This window comes from Schistocerca nitens, chromosome 5, assembly GCF_023898315.1.
Source record: "Schistocerca nitens isolate TAMUIC-IGC-003100 chromosome 5, iqSchNite1.1, whole genome shotgun sequence".
NCBI lineage: Eukaryota > Metazoa > Arthropoda > Insecta > Orthoptera > Acrididae > Schistocerca > Schistocerca nitens.
The window spans coordinates 374,251,451-374,271,046 of record NC_064618.1 but is presented as its reverse complement, the minus strand read 5'-3'; the positions used below and the strand labels follow the sequence as shown (position 1 = coordinate 374,271,046).

At 44.8% G+C, this 19,596-nt stretch overlaps 1 protein-coding gene across 1 annotated transcript in view; it reads left to right on the top strand.

Moving 5' to 3' along the window:
• LOC126260462 (dual specificity calcium/calmodulin-dependent 3',5'-cyclic nucleotide phosphodiesterase 1-like) overlaps positions 1–19,596 on the top strand; it is a 620,495-nt gene that overhangs the window by 204,375 nt on the left and 396,524 nt on the right. The gene's annotated exons all lie outside the window — the stretch shown is intronic.

The window sequence follows — 19,596 nt, the reverse complement described above, 5'->3', positions numbered from 1 at the left end:
GAAGTTTTGCAGCCAGTTTGACCATGGAGGTTGCGTTTCATGTAGATAGGCGGAGGAGGCTCCCTTGCTTTTAAGTTGGTCATTCTGCGGTGGCACCAGCCCAACGCCCCCGGGGGAGAAAAATCTCTTGCGTGGAAGCGTGGCGGCAGAGCAAGTCCCAACTTCGTTTTCAACGAACATGTCATCTTCGGACTATTTTACTGAACTGGTTTACTCAGATCTAAAAATCTATGGACTTTTTCATTTGCCTATCAAATTTACCTGCTCATTAATTATGTACAATATCAAATCATGACTGCGATCGTTTGGTTCGTAATCTCTTCAACAGTTCGAGTCTGAGCTTGGATTCCATACTAATTAACTTTTTCCTACTCTTTCGTTGTAAGTGCTGGACGCTAGATCAGTCTCCTGTTCTCAGTTCCTATGTACCAAATTTATAGTTTTGTAAAGTGCGTCCATATGTCATATTCTCATTACAAATCCTGGATTGTCTATGTGTTGTTCTCATGCTGAAGTGTATCTTGTGGTTCCAGTTGCATTCTGTCTGTAGTACACTGTTGGTGTATGTATATAATTGTTTTGGTTCTTTGCTTTTGGAGGTGAATGATGTCATATTTTTATATTACTGCTTCTCTTTTTTCCTCTTAATCCTGGGGAATATGCTGGCTAGCCTCCTCCTTCTATATGGTGTTCATGTAGAATTAAAAACAGTTGTTTTTTATCGTCTTATCTGCTATTAGTGTAGTCTGGAAAATGGCCTTCTTAGCAGATCATCTACAGAAGTCGCCATGTTGCTTTCATAGTACTTCACATGCACTTCAAAGAAAAAAAATTGACCTGGCGCTATCAGCAACTTAGCACTCATACTGCCGGCAGGAAAGCCGTCACATCAGACTACATGCAGTCGAAAACAGACAGCTGCGTCCCTTCTCTGAGTTTATCGTAGTGAGTCCGGCTGACCATCATTTCAGCACTCGATACGGGTTTCTAGTTATTTTGGAGAGAGCGCTACAAAGTATGTTTCTGTTTTATTTGGATACCAGCAATCCTTTGAAGAGAAATGACGTACTTGTAGTGTAATTTCCGGCTCTCATTCGAAGAGAAGTAGCATAATTTTAGTGATATATTTACAGTCTGCTGTAACATTTTAGCACGTGACTACTGGCCAACGCTGGTTTCTGCTTTGACAAACACTCAGGTAGCCTGTCGCACCTCGACTGGCTCACTAAATCAATCAGTCTTAATGCCATAGGAAGTGCCTCGGAGTATTGAGAAAAGCGGGTGAATCGTACCTGTTAGGTGGATATAGTTCATTGTGGACGCTCTCTCCTCTGCACCGATTGAGGCCACTATTAAAGCTAGGATACACAGTATTGTCATATCTATATCTGCGTCTACATGACTGTCCTGTAACTTACACTTACGTGTTTGGCAAATGGTGCATAGGACCACGTTCAGACCATTTGTCTACTGTTCGGTTTCAAATGGTTCAAATGGCTCTAAGCACTATGGGACTTAACATCTGAGGTCATCAGTCCCCTAGAACTTAGAACTACTTAAACCTAACTAACCTAAGGACATTACACACATCCATGCTCGAGGCAGGATTCGAACCTGCGACCGTAGCAGCAGCGCGGTTCCTGACTGAAGCGCCTAGAACCGCTCGGCCACAGCGGCCAGCTACTGTTCAGTGAGTCACTTTTTTTGGGTGTTCTTGTACACAGACTGAATTTCCCTTCCTAGCTGTGCTTAAAGGACAACGCGTGTGAGAAAAGTAAACCGTAAATTGCTCGAATGAGCAAATCAAAGATTAAACCAATGCTGACTTTTTTTAAAACATTAGGGGTATCGTGCGTAAAGAATTTGTTCCTCCAGGAAAAACTGTCAACCAAGTGTTTTAAAAAGATGTCCTTGAAAGGCTTAGGAAAATGGTAAATCGAGTGAGACCGGGTATTGCAGACAAATGGATGCTCCATCATGACAACGTTCCATGTCACACGGCCACTTACATTACGAAATGTTTGACATCAAGAGACATTCCTGTGGTTAGATAGCCCCCTTCCCCACCCTGCCCCTATTCACCTAATCTGAGTCCTTATGACTTTTTCCTAAAACAGAAAAATGTCTTAAAAAGGACGTCATTTTGGAACTCTGGAGAACATTTAAAAAAAATGTGAGCGACATTTTAAAGGCCCTACCGGTTGAAGCCTTCCAGCGCAAGGATACAATCATTATTCAGTGTCGAATAAATTTGTTAGAACTGGAATAACTTGAACTATCTACCCTAAGAACTCACCACCTAACCCTTTAAATCTAAATATCAGGATTATATCGCTTTGAATAGATGACCACTTCGTCCTCAGGAAAGTTTCGTGATCGGTGGCCCTACATCCTCAACTGCACTTCTTACAACATCCAACATGGCATCCCCAGCCGGACTAGCCCGGAGACTTTTCTTCTTGAATTTCCGGGGAGGAAACGGCACTGGACGTCTGTCCCCACCACCTCAGTTGTACTCACAAAAATTGTCTTCCACTAGTAGTTCTTCTGTCACTGATCTTCTGTAGAGCTAAATACTCACATAATTTGAAAGGCAACATCTTGATCTTGTCATAACTCTTCATAATGTCTCTTTATGGGTCGTTAGAACTTGCTGGTCCGAAACTTCTATGAACTGTTTTGACTGCTAATGACTTAATTTTCTTGCTCTAGTCTTTTTGCATTTTCATATCCATCTAGTTTAGCTCATTATATTACTCTCTATACACTCAAGCTAGCTGCCAATTTTTTCATTACAGACCGTGCGATACACATTTTCTGATTTTATGTCCACTCCCGGTCTTCGTTCGATATAGTGACCACATTCAAAATATATTCAGCTGTGCTTTGCTGAAATCGATAATGTGAAAATTGTAATATTTTAAGCGAGTGGGACCTAATAAATTATTATATCGCAAATGCTTGGAAAAATCTCATGCATCCACCGTGCTGTTCTTCCGTGTACCACACGCATTGTCGTGCGGCAATAATCCATTCCTTAGATTGTTTCTTGTCAGAGATATTCTGGTCAGTAAAGTCTTGTACGTTTGCTAGACAAGCTCATGAATATCGTCCTTTTATATCTTTGGGATGGGGTGACAGATTAATCAGAAGGACCTCGCTGTGTTAATGTGGCGGTAAAGTATTGGTAACATCACGTGGTGTGCCATCGAAAATTTCCGCTTTCGCTTCTCGTGGCTGTAAACGTGACACAGGCCAGGACACGAGCCGTGACGCAACGTCACCACGCCCCACTCTCCCCGGCGGATGTCGGGGGCGGCAGCGGGAGTGTGGGTGGGAGTGGGGGTAGGGATGGGGGTGAGGGTGAGGGGACGCACCTTGTGTAACGCCCTCTCTACGACCCACTCTCAAAGCAAACGCCCTCTTTCCTGGTAGCTGTTACGTACGATGCCCTCGGAGAATATTCGGATAAAATTCCAAGCTTTCTATTATTGCCTGCATTGTCGCCATTTTCAGCGGCACCACTCAGATGTATCTCTCTTTGACCTTTGTTTGTTGGCCGCACGTTTCCATGCGTTGCTAAGTGCATAATCGATAACTCTAAATAAAGGTCACATGAATTATCACAGGCGAATACATTACTGTTTGTGAAAACTGCAACACCGAGGAGATACGTGCTTACAAAGAAATTTATTCCATTGATTAAAATTATGACAATATGTAAATGACTCAAATAAAAGATCTGTACTTGCATTTTGACTGTGAAGATTCAGTGTCACGTGAAGCCTCCACAATTTATCGTCGAGCTCATTTCGCAAGATGAGGGTCCCGTTAATGTTTGTAGTAAATAGATTGTTTCAAAGTCTTTGCAGCAGACTTCTAGTGGAGATACATCCTGTCATAGGCAATAACTCCTGTTAGAGACAAAACGTTCGCTGACGTTTCCAGGCTACGATAAGCGTCTGTTATTATTCGTTATGCCACTGAGAGCTGTCGTCACGGGATCGTTTGATCGCTGCGATGTCGTTACGGAGATTTCCAACAAACTCTTCTGGCAGACGCTACAAGAGAGGTAATGCGTGCGACGGAGAGGTTTACTGTTGAAATTCCAAGAGAGTAGACTGGCAGAAGAGTCAGGCAACATATTATTGCTTTCCACATTGGTCTCGTGAAATGATCCCGAAGTGAAAGTCAGAGAAATTAGAACTCATACGGAGGTTTGTCAACAGTTACTATTTCCCACGTGTCATTTGTAAATAGAACTGGGAAACTAGGAAATGATAGTATTACTAGAAACGGTAAGGCGCTATTTTGTCGAAAGAGCATGCACATCTCCATGTGGTGAAACTTCTTGGTGTGTGAGTGGTGCTTTAGATTGTGTGTATACATGTACATTAAAAAAAGTGCGTCATGCAGTTTTCGCTGCTGTAAGATCACAAGCAATCTGCACTGGAACATAATGGAGCGGATTTTTCATCGGCATCATCACTCAAAAGAAATTTCATCAGTTGGGGAAACAAAAGGTGAAAGCTAATCTAAAATGTATCTTAACGTGCCCTATGCGTCTGAAGACTCACCTATCGGTTCGAAACCGGTAACGGCGCTATTTAAATAATCCCGCTGTCACTGAGTTTTATTGGTTAAAATATTGCCACTTACACCGTAGCGTTTATATTTGCCACATTACCTCAGGTACCCACACTGTTCTGTAAACGCACGTACGAAGCGTTGATGCGTACTAACACTAATAGAGATTCCTCGCTGTTGGGATTTAATGCAAAAGCCCTAACTTTCAGGTTGCTGTGAACACCGGCCGTTCCTAAAAACAAGTTATTTTACTGCTGCGCTTTTGTCGAGAGCCGCTCCACATAAATTTGCTCGTAGACCGTAAAACAGCTTTCTCGTGTAATAGCACCGCCCCATTCCTTTGTTGATGCACTATAGAAGTCGCATGTTTTTTGTTTAGACAAGGCTAAGTAGTTAATGCGTTATAAAAAAATGTGTTGTTCTTATCTCCATGAGTTAGCATTGTTACAGGATTTTTTTTATTTTTTATGAGAAGTCTGTTGCGACCTGAGGGGAAAATAAAAAATTCCTTTAAACTTCTTTGTAGAAAAAGCTACAATGATTTAAACAACGTTGTTGTCAGAAAATCGGTTCACAGTACGTTTTATTGTGAAATGCCACACTAATACCGTGTTCGATCAATATAAGAAAGTTACAGTTTTTCGACTATTGAGAACTATGGAAAGAATCTGAATATTTTTTCTCGCGACACAATAATCCAAGAACTGGCTAACTTTGAAAATATTACACTTCTAGTTCATTTCATCAGAAAACATTCATTTTTCACTGTCGATTAAATACGCCCTTAGTTAGTGAAATTTCTTTCCAGTTTTATGAAGCCCAGTGGATTCCGGACGAGGCTCTTACGGCCAGTGGATCGAATTGTAATTTTTACCTGGGGGAGCAATGTATGGTTCGTGTACTAATTTGGGATGACCTTTCTTGGTGTAGCTACGTTCAAATAAAAGAAAACATGTTTATGTCTATAAAGGGCATACGAGGGCTGTGTGGAAAGTAAGTTCGATCGGTCGCGAAAAGGAAACCACAGTGAAAATCAGCTACACCTTCCAGCAACTTCTCTAGATATTCGCCGTCCCGACTTAGACATTTGTCGTAGCGTTGTACCAACATTCCAATACCATCGTCATAGAAGGTAACAGCCTGTGCCTACCGCCCCTTGTCTACGCTGGTTCTTAGTTCGTCGCTTGTGTCAGAATGTTATCTTAATAGCCAGCGGTTCATGTGGCCAGAGATGAACATCAGAAGGAGCCAAGTCCGGCCTGTATGGTGGTTGATCAAACACTTTCCGCCGTAAACCCTGCAGGGGCGTCCTCATTCCGCCTGCGGTGTGCGACTGAGAACTGTCATGAAGAAGGAAACGCATGATAGGTACGTTATGTGAGGTTGCATAAAATAAGACGAAACCTCGCAGCCGGCATCATACTTCGCAGGAGATACTATTGTTCTAGGTATCTTCATGTGCCCACTGTGTGCTCATAACTGAAAAGAGCGACGTGATGCGATGGATAGGCATACTAGAGACAGTGCCCAACACATCTGTGCAAAGCTTCATGGGATTTTCACTGTAGTACCTATTTCGCGGCCTGTCGGACCTTACTTTCTGAATGGCCCTCGTAAAATCATTATACAAGTCCGCCATCATTATCATTAGCCAATATTATTGTCCTTCTTGGTCGCTATTGTATCTTTACTTCAAAAATACAGCTTTTTAAATGTGATTTTGATGATGGCTGTATTTGTAAAATAAAGACATAATTGCGATCAAGGCGGAGAATTACGTAGAAAACGTGGTTATTCTGTGTATGTTGCAGACAGGATTGACAGGTCCAAAAATAGAAAAGCCGGATACTATATTTTAGGTAGAAATAGAATCGGTACGGTATTTTCAACCATTAATAATAAGCAGTTACAGTCAGTTTTTGTGAAATCAACCTTAAATGTACTTAAACAGAAAAAAAGTTATGATAGTCACTCTTCTTAATTGCTCGGTTTTCTTCTCTAGGTAATCGTATGTCAAGATAAAAGTTCTTCATTAAGCAGAATAAACAATTAATTATTCTTTTAGGACGGAAAAGAAAAGATTCAACAACTTCAGTCATTTCAATCAGACTTATAAAGAAACAATAATAATCTGTAGTTAAATATTAATATTTCTCATTTAAACCCATTTCTTGGAAATAATTTCGTGGAACTCTTGACAAATTCCACGAAAGCAACATCGTATTTGTGATTGTATCGTTTTGCAGCTTATTGCGTCCCTTTGCCCACTGGGCTTATATGAAAGAGAACACCCTTTCGACGTCAGCACTATGACCTGGAAAAGCAAAGTATGTTTCTGCCAGCTTCAGTGATTCCGAAAAAAATTATTTATTATGCTGTGATCCGAAATAAGTTGTGCACTTTTCACGTGCAAAGATTTTTGTTACATGACATGTGATACTTTGCCATTGATAGAAGAATTTACTGTCATCCAGCTTTTCGCTTTTTCTGGACAAAATAGGTATAGTTTTTTGTGTTTGTTCCCAGGTTAGAAAACTAGCTAGTGCCATGCACTTAAACTGCCTAATTAGGTGCTAAGTTCACATAGCATATATTTGAAGTAGTCTTTGGCAATTATGTACATGTTATTCATTTTTGCTCTAAAATATCAGGATTCTTGGTTGCGCGGTAGGTGCGAAGAACCACTTCCTCCGCTTTCATGGAATCAGAAGAGCACCATACAATCAGATCATAAAAGACATGGGATACCTCGTAACATCGTGTCGGATCTCCTTTTCCCCGGTGTAGTGCAACAGCTCGACGTGGCATGGACTCAACAAGTCGTTGGAAGTCTCCTGCAGAAATACTGAGCCATGCTGCCTCTATAGCCTTCCATAACTGCGAAACTATTGCCGGTGCTGGATTCTGTGCACGAACTGAACTCTCGGTTACGTCCCATAACATAAATGTTCGATGGGATTCGTGTCGGGCAATCTGAGTAGCCTAATCATTCACTCGAATTCACCATATTGTTATTCAAACCAATCGCGAAAAATTGTGGTGTGATGACGTGGCGCATTGTCTTCCATAAAAATTCCATGGTTGTTTGGAAATAAGTATACTAAGCAAACCAATTCCAGTCAATGATCGGTTCAGTTACATCAGAAGACCCAGTCCATTCCATGTAAACATAGCCCACACTATCATGGAGCCGCCACCAGTTTGCACAGTGCCTTGTTGACAACTTGGGTCCATGGCTTCGTGGGGTTTGCACCATCATCTCTTACCAAATAAAAACGAGACAAATCTGATCAGTCAATGGTTTTCCTGTGATCTAAGTTCCGACCGATATGGTCAGGAGCCCAGGAGAGAAGCTGCAGGCGATGTCGTGCTGTTAGCAAAGGCACTCGCGTCGATCGTCTGCTGCCATAGCCCATTAACGCCAAATTTCGCTGCACTGTCCTAACGGATACGTTCGACGTACGTCCCACGTTGATTTCTGCGCTACTTCACGCAATGTTGCTTGTCTGTAAGCACTGACAACTCTACGCAAACGCCGCTGCTCTCGGTCGTTAAGTGAAGGCCGTCGGCCACTACGTTGTCCGTTGTGAGAGGTAATGCCTGGAATTTGGTATTCTCGGCACACTCTTGACGCTGTGGATCTCGGAATATTAAATTCCGTAACAATTTCCGAAATGGAATGTCCCATGCACCTAGCTCCAACTACCATTCCATGTTCATAGTCTGTTGATTTCCGTCATGCGGCCATAATCACGTCGGAAACCTTTTCACTTGAATCACCTGAGTGCAAATAACAATTCTGCAAATGCACTGCCCTCTTGTATGTTCTGCACGCGATACTGCGATACTAGCGACATCTGTATACGTACATATCGCTATCACATGACTTTGCCACCCCGGTGTACGTTATTCAGCAGGAATTCCTACGGCCGCTGTAGACAGGGTCGGGATGGCTTCTTTGGCTCTGGACGGCAGTGCTCTCCACAGCAAAACACCGGTAGCGCCACGCGGCAGCGCAGAGGCGAGGCCAGTGGTACCCCGAACCCGGGACCTCGGCAAATAGTGTGATTGAGAAGTGGAAACGCGAAGGAACAACCACTGATATACCAAGACCAGGTAGGCCTCATACACTGAAGGACAGGGACCGTCAAGCGCTGGGGAGGTGGTTGTAAAAAATGCATAAAATCACCGGAAAAGACTCACTCGTGAGGCCCAAAGCTCTAGCAGCAGTCCGGATAACACCTTGATTATGCGTAGAGATTTGAAGTGAGTGAAATAAAATGGTCGAGCAGCTCCTCATAAGCCCCATGTTAATCAAGCGACGCTTGAGGTAGTGTAAATACCGATGCCACTGGCCAGGGGATGACTGGACCGAGTGATCTGGAATGATGAATCACGCTATACCCTGCGGCAATCCGATGGACGGGTTCGGGTTTGGCGAGTGCCTGGAGAAAGTTACCTTCCATCATATGTAGTGCCAACAGTGGAGTACGGGAGAGGTGGCGTTTCTCGTGGTTATGGAGTGGTCTCCTTATTGCGCTTAAGAAAACGCTGAATGTGGAAGGATATGAACACATTTTGGACCGTTGTGTTCTGAGTACAGTAGAGTAACAGATCGGAGAGGACAACTGTTTTTGGTCTTCCATTCTTCCAAAGAAATTCAGTCACCTCACTGAAAGCGTCCCCAGCAGATTTCAAGCCGTCATAAAGGCGAAGGGCGGACACATTCCATAGTATTTTCCAGTAATAGGTACTCAAATACTTTTGATCATATCGTGAATTTAAAGGAGTGTCAGTGTAAAAAAAGTATGGTAGCCTTGTAGTACGTGTAAATTAATTGCTGACAAGTAGTTCACGATTTATTGAAAACATCGCAATAACGTAACGAGATTTGCCTTATCCTGATAATTCTCATAGATCTTACTCTGCATCTTGACTGACAGTACCTGGAAAATTGTTCATGCAACGGCCTTTTCATTAACTCATTGTTACACTCCTGGAAATGGAAAAAAGAACACATTGACACCGGTGTGTCAGACCCACCATACTTGCTCCGGACACTGCGAGAGGGCTGTACAAGCAATGATCACACGCACGGCACAGCGGACACACCAGGAACCGCGGTGTTGGCCGTCGAATGGCGCTAGCTGCGCAGCATTTGTGCACCGCCGCCGTCAGTGTCAGCCAGTTTGCCGTGGCATACGGAGCTCCATCGCAGTCTTTAACACTGGCAGCATGCCGCGACAGCGTGGACGTGAACCGTATGTGCAGTTGACGGACTTTGAGCGAGGGCGTATAGTGGGCATGCGGGAGGCCGGGTGGACGTACCGCCGAATTGCTCAACACGTGGGGCGTGAGGTCTCCACAGTACATCGATGTTGTCGCCAGTGGTCGGCGGAAGGTGCACGTGCCCGTCGACCTGGGACCGGACCGCAGCGACGCACGGATGCACGCCAAGACCGTAGGATCCTACGCAGTGCCGTAGGGGACCGCACCGCCACTTCCCAGCAAATTAGGGACACTGTTGCTCCTGGGGTATCGGCGAGGACCATTCGCAACCGTCTCCATGAAGCTGGGCTACGGTCCCGCACACCGTTAGGCCGTCTTCCGCTCACGCCCCAACATCATGCAGCCCGCCTCCAGTGGTGTCGCGACAGGCGTGAATGGAGGGACGAATGGAGACGTGTCGTCTTCAGCGATGAGAGCGATGAGAATCGCTTCTGCCTTGGTGCCAATGATGGTCGTATGCGTGTTTGGCGCCGTGCAGGTGAGCGCCACAATCAGGACTGCATACGACCGAGGCACACAGGGCCAACACCCGCCATCATGGTGTGGGGAGCGATCTCCTACACTGGCCGTACACCACTGGTGATCGTCGAGGGAACACTGAATAGTGCACGGTACATCCAAACCGTCATCGAACCCATCGTTCTACCATTCCTAGACCGGCAAGGGAACTTGCTGTTCCAACAGGACAATGCACGTCCGCATGTATCCCGTGCCACCCAACGTGCTCTAGAAGGTGTAAGTCAACTACCCTGGCCAGCAAGATCTCCGGATCTGTCCCCCATTGAGCATGTTTGGGACTGGATGAAGCGTCGTCTCACGCGGTCTGCACGTCCAGCACGAACGCTGGTCCAACTGAGGCGCCAGGTGGAAATGGCATGGCAAGCCGTTCCACAGGACTACATCCAGCATCTCTACGATCGTCTCCATGGGAGAATAGCAGCCTGCATTGCTGCGAAAGGTGGATATACACTGTACTAGTGCCGACATTGTGCATGCTCTGTTGCCTGTGTCTATGTGCCTGTGGTTCTGTCAGTGTGATCATGTGATGTATCTGACCCCAGGAATGTGTCAATAAAGTTTCCCCTTCCTGGGACAATGAATTCACGGTGTTCTTATTTCAATTTCCAGGAGTGTATTTTCAAAAAAATTATTTGGTCGCAAATTAGGGTAGGATATATAAGCCGTTACTAAAACACATCAGGCGGCTAATTTGAAGGCGAAAGCTATGGATCACGGCTACCTTCCTTATCATGTTGCCTCGTCTGAGACTGCCCTTTGATTTTTCTCTTTGTGTAAGCGATTATTATTATAGAACGCTGGCTTTGAGGTTGTGAACATTACGGCGCTTCAGAAATGGCGTCAACCCTTTGATGAAAGTGGTGTCCTTTGACGCGTGCATCATTTACGAAAAAAAGGGGTAGATCACCCAATGCATGAATGCTGAGGGCAAGGCGAGATGCTCAAGGCTAGACAGATCACTTGGCATCGCAGCGATAGACCCGCCATGAGGTCTCTTTTAGCCTCAGGAATCACAATTGTGCCCTTTTTTGTGTTTCCACTGTATGATTTTCTTTGTATCGTGGATATGAAACGACGTGTTGTCGACGTCTCTCACTTAGCTTACAGAATTTCTCTATCAATTTACCATGCATCAGTCATAACCGGAAACGATCTCCAAGCCGCTAATGTAAATGTAACTTCATGGTCATAGAAATTTGAATTCTCACCTAATTAATTAGACGAATGAGCGGTTTGACACTTACCGATAACAATTTCAGGAATATGGCAAGACAACTGCCTTGATCAGTAAGTTCAATTCAGTTAGCAGATAACCCTTGTGAGAGGATAAATCGTGCTTCTGTATCGTATCCGTTTCCCTGTTGGTCGTATTCCGAAATGGAGAAGCTTTTACTTTTGTACTAAAGCAATAGAAAATAACACCATAGACAACGAAAATTTATGTCACACCTAGAGGTACGCTCAGGTAACTTAATGGTGTAGGTGATTACTCGCAAAAAACAGGGATAATGGGTCATAACCAGGTCTGGCACATTTTTTTATTAATCATGCCGTATTCATTACATTGCGATTCAGCATTTTCTGAGTATACATCACTAACATCGTTTTTTTATCATTGCATTTTATTCGATTCATCATCCCCAGTTCTATACATTTAATGCCAGTGAATTTACTTTAATTAACATTTGTTTCTTCTTTCTAGATAAGAGTCCTTTCTTCCAGTTATGAAACATCCTGTATTTTGTGTGTGACCATCAACTACCAGCGTTCTTGTTTATGAAAGTATGCACCTCCAAGGTTTCAGCATAAGACTACGCGTCAGCAAGATGATCAAGCGGAAAAACGCTCTTCAAGATATAAACATTCCTTGCAGGTGTTCAATGCGGCTTTCCTTTGTGATGGGACTGACATTAATATGACATTATAGATTCTACCATAAGCACAAGTCTCAAATTTGAGTTGTCGAGGTCAGTGATTGTAGACCCTATCCTTCCTCGCCATTTCTCCAAAACATTCGACGATGTAAGCAAGTTAAGGAACAAGAAAAATAAATCAGATTTGATGATTGTGAATTCGGTTGAACAAGTTCGACATTAGTATTATGGCTGATGTCTTAATGGAAGTGAGAAGAGCTACAATTACACCGCAAGACGAAGTTATCACTGAAACGTCTTGTTTCGGAACAGGACTCGAACTGGGATCCTAGCCCTACATACTGAGCTATCCAAGCACGACTCACGACCCTGCCTCAAGATTTACTTCCAAAAATACCTCTATCCCACCTTCAAATCTTCACAGAAGTTCTCCTTTATATCTAGCGAGCTAACACTTATGGATGGAAGAATAGGAGTATTGTGGAGAAATTAATACTGGCAACTATCTCCCGCACTGTGGTTAAGCAGTTTCTCCGCAATATCCTTTCTGCAAGGAGTGCTGGGTATCCAGCAGAACCTCTAGAGGTTGGAAAATGGGAGAGAGGTACCACTGGAATTAACTTGTGAGGGCTGCCCGCTTAAGGGAAAGTGCCGGGTTCGAGCTACGGTCCGCCACACAGTTTTAATTTACCAGCGGATTTCATAATAGCGAACACCCTGTTGCAGATTGAAAGATTCATTGTGGATTTCCTCACTGTTTCCTCGTAACTGCGCTATGACGCATTTTTGCAGCAAATCAAGATATTCGTACACGTCAGCAGTAACGATTCTGTGGAATTGGCAGGAATACGTATCACAAACAAACATATCCATTATAAACTTGTTGCTTAGTCACATTAGGGACATATGTAGCGGTAAAATATTCATGTTACTAGACATATGAAGGGTGATTTTGCTACTAAAGAGGAAATTCTGTCCATATCTAATTCCCTGTAAACACAGCTGGAAGTATGTGTAAAAATGAAAATCAATCTCGTGATACGCAAAGAAGTGCACTCTATATAGTTTCATATGAAAACGTTTACGTTGATTGCTATCTTCCTGCTGACAGTCCCAGTCGGCACGTTTTAGTCACACCTGACAAACCGCTATTTTTACTTAATGCGGCGTACAGCCTGTGAATTGCATTATTTGTTGGAGCTTCTGTTTACTACCAGGCACCACACTTCACTGGGCTCTAACACTGGACACATTCATCGAATTCAACATCCCCTAACACGCGCGTGCTTTCCCTGTACTCTATTCGTTTATGAACGGTCGCGGTTTGTGGTTTCCACATGGGTCAAATTCTCTTGTGCCTGAGGGCCCTAATGTTTTTCTTCGCTTCAATTATTACCAAAAACTACCTGTTTTTAAAAGATCTAACTAACACCACACGTTGCGAGAACCGTCAAAATTTGTATCAAGAAACAAAAAGAAACTTGCAAGTAACACACTTTATGAAGAAAACGGCGTTAGCAAGCAAGAAAATTTTAAGCAACTTGCAAGCTGGCATTACTTATATGTTGTGTTCCTGAAGAGGCGTTATACGTCCTTTGCTGTTTCTAATCCATATAAAAGATTAAGGAAACAACCTGAGCAGCTCTCTTAGATGGTTTGCAGATGATGCCGTCGTCCAGTAAAGTCATCAGAAGATCAAAAAGATAAAAACTGACATAGACAGATTACCTGCATAATACAAAATACGGCAATTGACAATGAACTATGGAAAGTATGAGGTCTTCCACATGGGTAGTAGGAAAAATCCGTTAGATTTTGGTTACACGATAAATTACAAAAATTTGTCGGTTCAACCAAATATCTAGATATTACAACTGCAAACAACTTAAACTGGGAACATGACACAGAAAATATTGTGGGAAAGGCAAACCAACGACTGCCGGTTATTGACAAAATAGCCACAAGGTGCAACAGACCTACCAAATAGACTATCTGCATTAGTCTTGTCCATCCCATTGTAGAATATGGTTGCGCGGTATGGAATCCTTACCAGATTACATTCACATTACATTGACGGGGGTCATCTAGAAAAGAAACTTTTACAGAAGAACAGCTCGCTTCGTGTTATCTTGAAGGAGAATGTGTCACGGATATGATAAGCTAGTGGAGATGGCAGTCGTTGAAGCAAAGACTTTTTTCCTAGTGGTGAAATCTTTTAAGGAAATTTCTGTCACTTTCTCGAGGATGAGTTTTTCACTCTGCGTTGTTACAAAACTTCGTGGCAGATTAAAACTGTGTACCGGACAGGAACTCGAATCCAGGACCTTTGGCTTTAGCGGGTAAGCGCTCCTCCAGGCTGTGGCTAAGCCATGTCTCCACGGTATCCTTCCTTGAAGGAGTGTTAGCTCCCCAAGCTGTTGTTGTTGTTGTTGTGGTCTTCAGTCCTGAGACTGGTTTGATGCAGCTCTCCATGCTACTCTATCCTGTGCAAGTTTCTTCATCTCCCAGTACCTACTGCAACCCACATTCTTCTGAATCTGTTTGGTGTATTCATCTCTTGGTCTCCCTCTACGATTTTTACCCTCTACGCTGCCCTCCAATACTAAATTGGTGATCCCTTGATGCCTCAGAACATGTCCTACCAACCGATCCCTTCTTCTGTTCAAGTTGTGCCACAAACTTCTCTTCTCCCCAATCTTATTCAACACCTCCTCATTAGGTATGTGATCTACCCATCTAATCTTCAGCATTCTTCTGTAGCACCACATTTCGAAAGCTTCTATTCTCTTCTTGTCTAAACTAGTTATGGTCCATGTTTCACTTCCATACATGGCTACACTCCATACAAATACTTTCAGAAACGACTTCCTGACACTTAAATCTATACTCGATGTTAACAAATTTCTCTTCTTCAGAAACGCTTTCCTTGCCATTGCCAGTCTACATTTTATATCCTCTCTACTTCGACCATCATCAGTTATTTTGCTCCCCAAATAGCAAAACTCCTTTACTACTTTAAGTGTCTCATTTCCTAATCTAATTTCCTCAGTATCACCCGACTTACTTCGACTACATTCCAATATCCTCGTTTTGCTTTTGTTGATGTTCATCTTATATCCTCCTTCCAAGACACTATCCATTCCGTTCAACTGCTCTTCCAAGTAGTTTGCTGTCTCTGACAGAATTTCAGTGTCATCGGCGAACCTCAAAGTTTTTATTTCTTCTCCGTGGATTTTAATACCTACTCCGAATTTTTCTTTTGTTTCCTTCACTGCTTGCTCAGTATACAGATTGAATAACATCGGGAAGAGGCTACAACCCTGTCTCACTCCCTTCCCAACCACTGCCTCCCTTTCATGCCCCTCAACTCTCATAACTGCTATTTGGTTTCTATACAAATTGTAAATAGCCTTTCGCTCCCTGTATTTTACCCCTGCCACCTTCAGAATTTGAAAGAGAGTATTCCAGTCAACATTGTCAAAAGCTTTCTCTAAGTCTACAAATGCTAGAAACGTAGGTTTGCCTTTCCTTAATCTAGCTTCTAAGATAAGTCGTAAGGTCAGTATTGCCTCACGTGTTCCCATATTTCTACGGAATCCAAACTGATCTTCCCCTAGGTCGGCTTCTACTAGTTTTTCCATTCGTCTGTAAAGAATTCCCCAAGCTACACAGTAGAAATTCTGTGGAGTTTGGAAGGTAGCAGATCAGTTAGTGACAAGTAGAGCTATGAGGACAGGCCGCGAGTCGTGTTGGGATAGCTCAGTTGGAGCCGGCACGGTAGCCCAGCGTGTTCGGTCAGAGGGTTATTCGTCCTCTGTAACAAAAAAAACTGAGTGAACAGATCAACAATGAACTTTAACGGGTATCGTGGGACGTCCCCCCTGAACAAACAATAACTACCAAATTGAGATCAACAAAAAAGAAAAAAAATCGTAGAGCACTTGCCTGTGAAAGTCCCGTCCTGGCACACAGTTTTAATCCGTCAGGAAGTTTCACTAACTTTCTCCTCCCACAGCTAAAACACACTGCCGGAAAAAAAATACACCTGGAAAGAGGACGTCGATTTTGATCCGATGGCGGCATATGTGACGTGAGGATAGTAGGTATACTGATAATGGTTTCAACGTCATCCATCAGTAGATAACGTAGTGATATAGCTGCCAGAGCGCCTTTTGTGCCTGTCGTTTAATAGGGAATGCACACAGCCTGAAGGCTCAGTGTGGTGTAAACGTGTGAAGCGAGCGGGCAACCATACCACGCAGACTCACTCGTGCTTGCTACTGCCAAGTAAGTGACTTTGAAATGGGTCAAATTGTGGCTTTACGAGTGGCGGGATGGTCTTTTCTGAGAATCGTCACACAAGTTAGACGTGCTTCGTCAGTTGTACAAGGATGTTGGTATCAGTGCTCACGCGAACATTCTCACACCCATAGACGAGGTTCTGGACTTTCACGCAGTACAGACGCCTACCAGGATGTCGTATTGTAAGAGCAGCAGTGGCAGATTGTACAGCTACCACACCTCAGATAAGTTGGCCTGTGAGACCAGGCTTGTCAACACGAACTGTTGCGAACCGGTTATTAGCAGAGGGACTACAGCCACGCACACCTCTAGCTCGTCTTCTACTCCTGCCACAGCATCTACGTGCACGGATATACTGGAGCCGTCAGTGGACCACTTGGAAGATGGAATTGCGTGCCTTGGTCTTTAGCGATGAAAGCAGATTCTGCCTGCAAGCAAGTGATGGTCGTTTGCGCATATGACGTAGACCTGGTGAGCGCTATCTCTTAGAGTGCATTCGTCCAGGACACACTGGCCCCACCCGAAGCCTTATGGTCTGTGGTGAAATAATGTACAGCTCTCGTTCACCTTTGGTGCGTCTGGAGGGAACGCTAAACAACGCTCGGTACGTGCAAAATGTTGATAGATCCGCTCTTTTACCGTTGTTGAAACAAGAAGGTGATGTGTTATTCCAGCAGGATAATGCTCGCCCATTCACTGCCCATAAAATTCAACTGCTCTGCAAGACGTGAAGCAACTTCCCTAGCCAGCACGGTATCCGGACTTGTTTCTAGTGGACTCTTACAGTACTACGTGAACAGGTCGATCAGGCGTGGCACATAACGTACATCAGGACAGTATTCGCCATCTCTACGATCGACTGGATGCCAGAGTCAGTGCCTCCATCGCCGCCAATGGAGGCTACACCATGTACTAATATGGGTGTTTCAGCATGGGTCAATATCTGGTACCTCAGAACCGCTTGTGCTATTGAAAAATGGTTGAAATGGCTCTAAGCACTATGGGACTTAACATCTGAGGTCATCAGTCCCCTAGACTTAGAACTACTTGAACCTAACTAACCTAAGGACATTACACACATCCATTTCCGAGGCAGGATTCGAACCTGTGACCGTAGCAGCAGCGCGGTTCCGGACTGAAGCGCCTAGAACCGCTCGGCTACAACGGCCGGCACGCTTGTGCTATTGATCTGTAAAAGTAATCATTTCATCTACTCCATATGCACTGTTCACCCTCAGGAGCCACAGCCTTAACGAAACACTGTCCGTGTTGGGCGAGGGGGTTTGTGTGATCCAATGAAGTGGAGGGCTATGCCGGCGGTGGTGTAACTACCAGCAGGGCCTCCCAAGCCGGAGAGGTCTCCATAGAGGATCCAGACAAAGTGTGTCTCACAACGTCCCGTCTAGTGTCCTGTCCTGTCCTGTCCTATCCTATTCTGTTCTATCCCATCCTATACACTCACTTCCTTTCCTTTTCCTCCCTGTGATTGTGTGGCAGCAGACACAGTCCCCTAATGTGGACAGCGGAAGATCGTTGGAAACCAGGACAACGTTGATGCACATAGGCCTTACGGCGAAAGGATGGATAGCGTTCTGTAGTCGTGGTGAAGACAAGCTGTCTAAGGGGTAAGGCCCTGAAATAAAACCTTGGCAGGTGTCCAGGCCATGAGGTGGCAGCCCCACCAGGACACTCGGGGGGCTGTGGGCTGATAACCTGCACCACCAAAAGCACATATCACAGAAACTGAAAGGAGAAACCATATGCACTGTTGCAACAATGAATCTTGAGTGAATTGTAAACATCTAAAAGATGTCACTAATTTTCTTCCGGCAGCGTATTTTGTTGTCTCCCATCTACAAAGAGAGGAATAGAGAAATAATTATCGTGATAAAATAAGATAAATCAGATCTCTCGTTGGTCCCATAGGAACTACCCACCTAAATCATATATCTTACGGTATTATCTAAGTAGATGTTAATTTTCCAAACTTGTTGTTCGAGAGTAGAACAGCAGAGAAGTAGTCTGAACGTGGTTCTGTGCACCCTCTGCCAAATACACTCCTGGAAATGGAAAAAAGAACACATTGACACCGGTGTGTCAGACCCACCATACTTGCTCCGGACACTGCGAGAGGGCTGTACAAGCAATGATCACACGCACGGCACAGCGGACACACCAGGAACCGCGGTGTTGGCCGTCGAATGGCGCTAGCTGTGCAGCATTTGTGCACCGCCGCCGTCAGTGTCAGCCAGTTTGCCGTGGCATACGGAGCTCCATCGCAGTCTTTAACACTGGTAGCATGCCGCGACAGCGTGGACGTGAACCGTATGTGCAGTTGACGGACTTTGAGCGAGGGCGTATAGTGGGCATGCGGGAGGCCGGGTAGACGTACCACCGAATTGCTCAACACGTGGGGCGTGAGGTCTCCACAGTACATCGATGTTGTCGCCAGTGGTCGGCGGAAGGTGCACGTGCCCGTCGACCTGGGACCGGACCGCAGCGACGCACGGATGCACGCCAAGACCGTAGGATCCTACGCAGTGCCGTAGGGGACCGCACCGCCACTTCCCAGCAAATTAGGGACACTGTTGCTCCTGGGGTATCGGCGAGGACCATTCGCAACCGTCTCCATGAAGCTGGGCTACGGTCCCGCACACCGTTAGGCCGTCTTCCGCTCACGCCCCAACATCGTGCAGCCCGCCTCCAGTGGTGTCGCGACAGGCGTGAATGGAGGGACGAATGGAGACGTGTCGTCTTCAGCGATGAGAGTCGCTTCTGCCTTGGTGCCAATGATGGTCGTATGCGTGTTTGGCGCCGTGCAGGTGAGCGCCACAATCAGGACTGCATACGACCGAGGCACACAGGGCCAACACCCGGCATCATGGTGTGGGGAGCGATCTCTTACACTGGCCGTACACCACTGGTGATCGTCGAGGGGACACTGAATAGTGCACGGTACATCCAAACCGTCATCGAACCCATCGTTCTACCATTCCTAGACCGGCAAGGGAACTTGCTGTTCCAA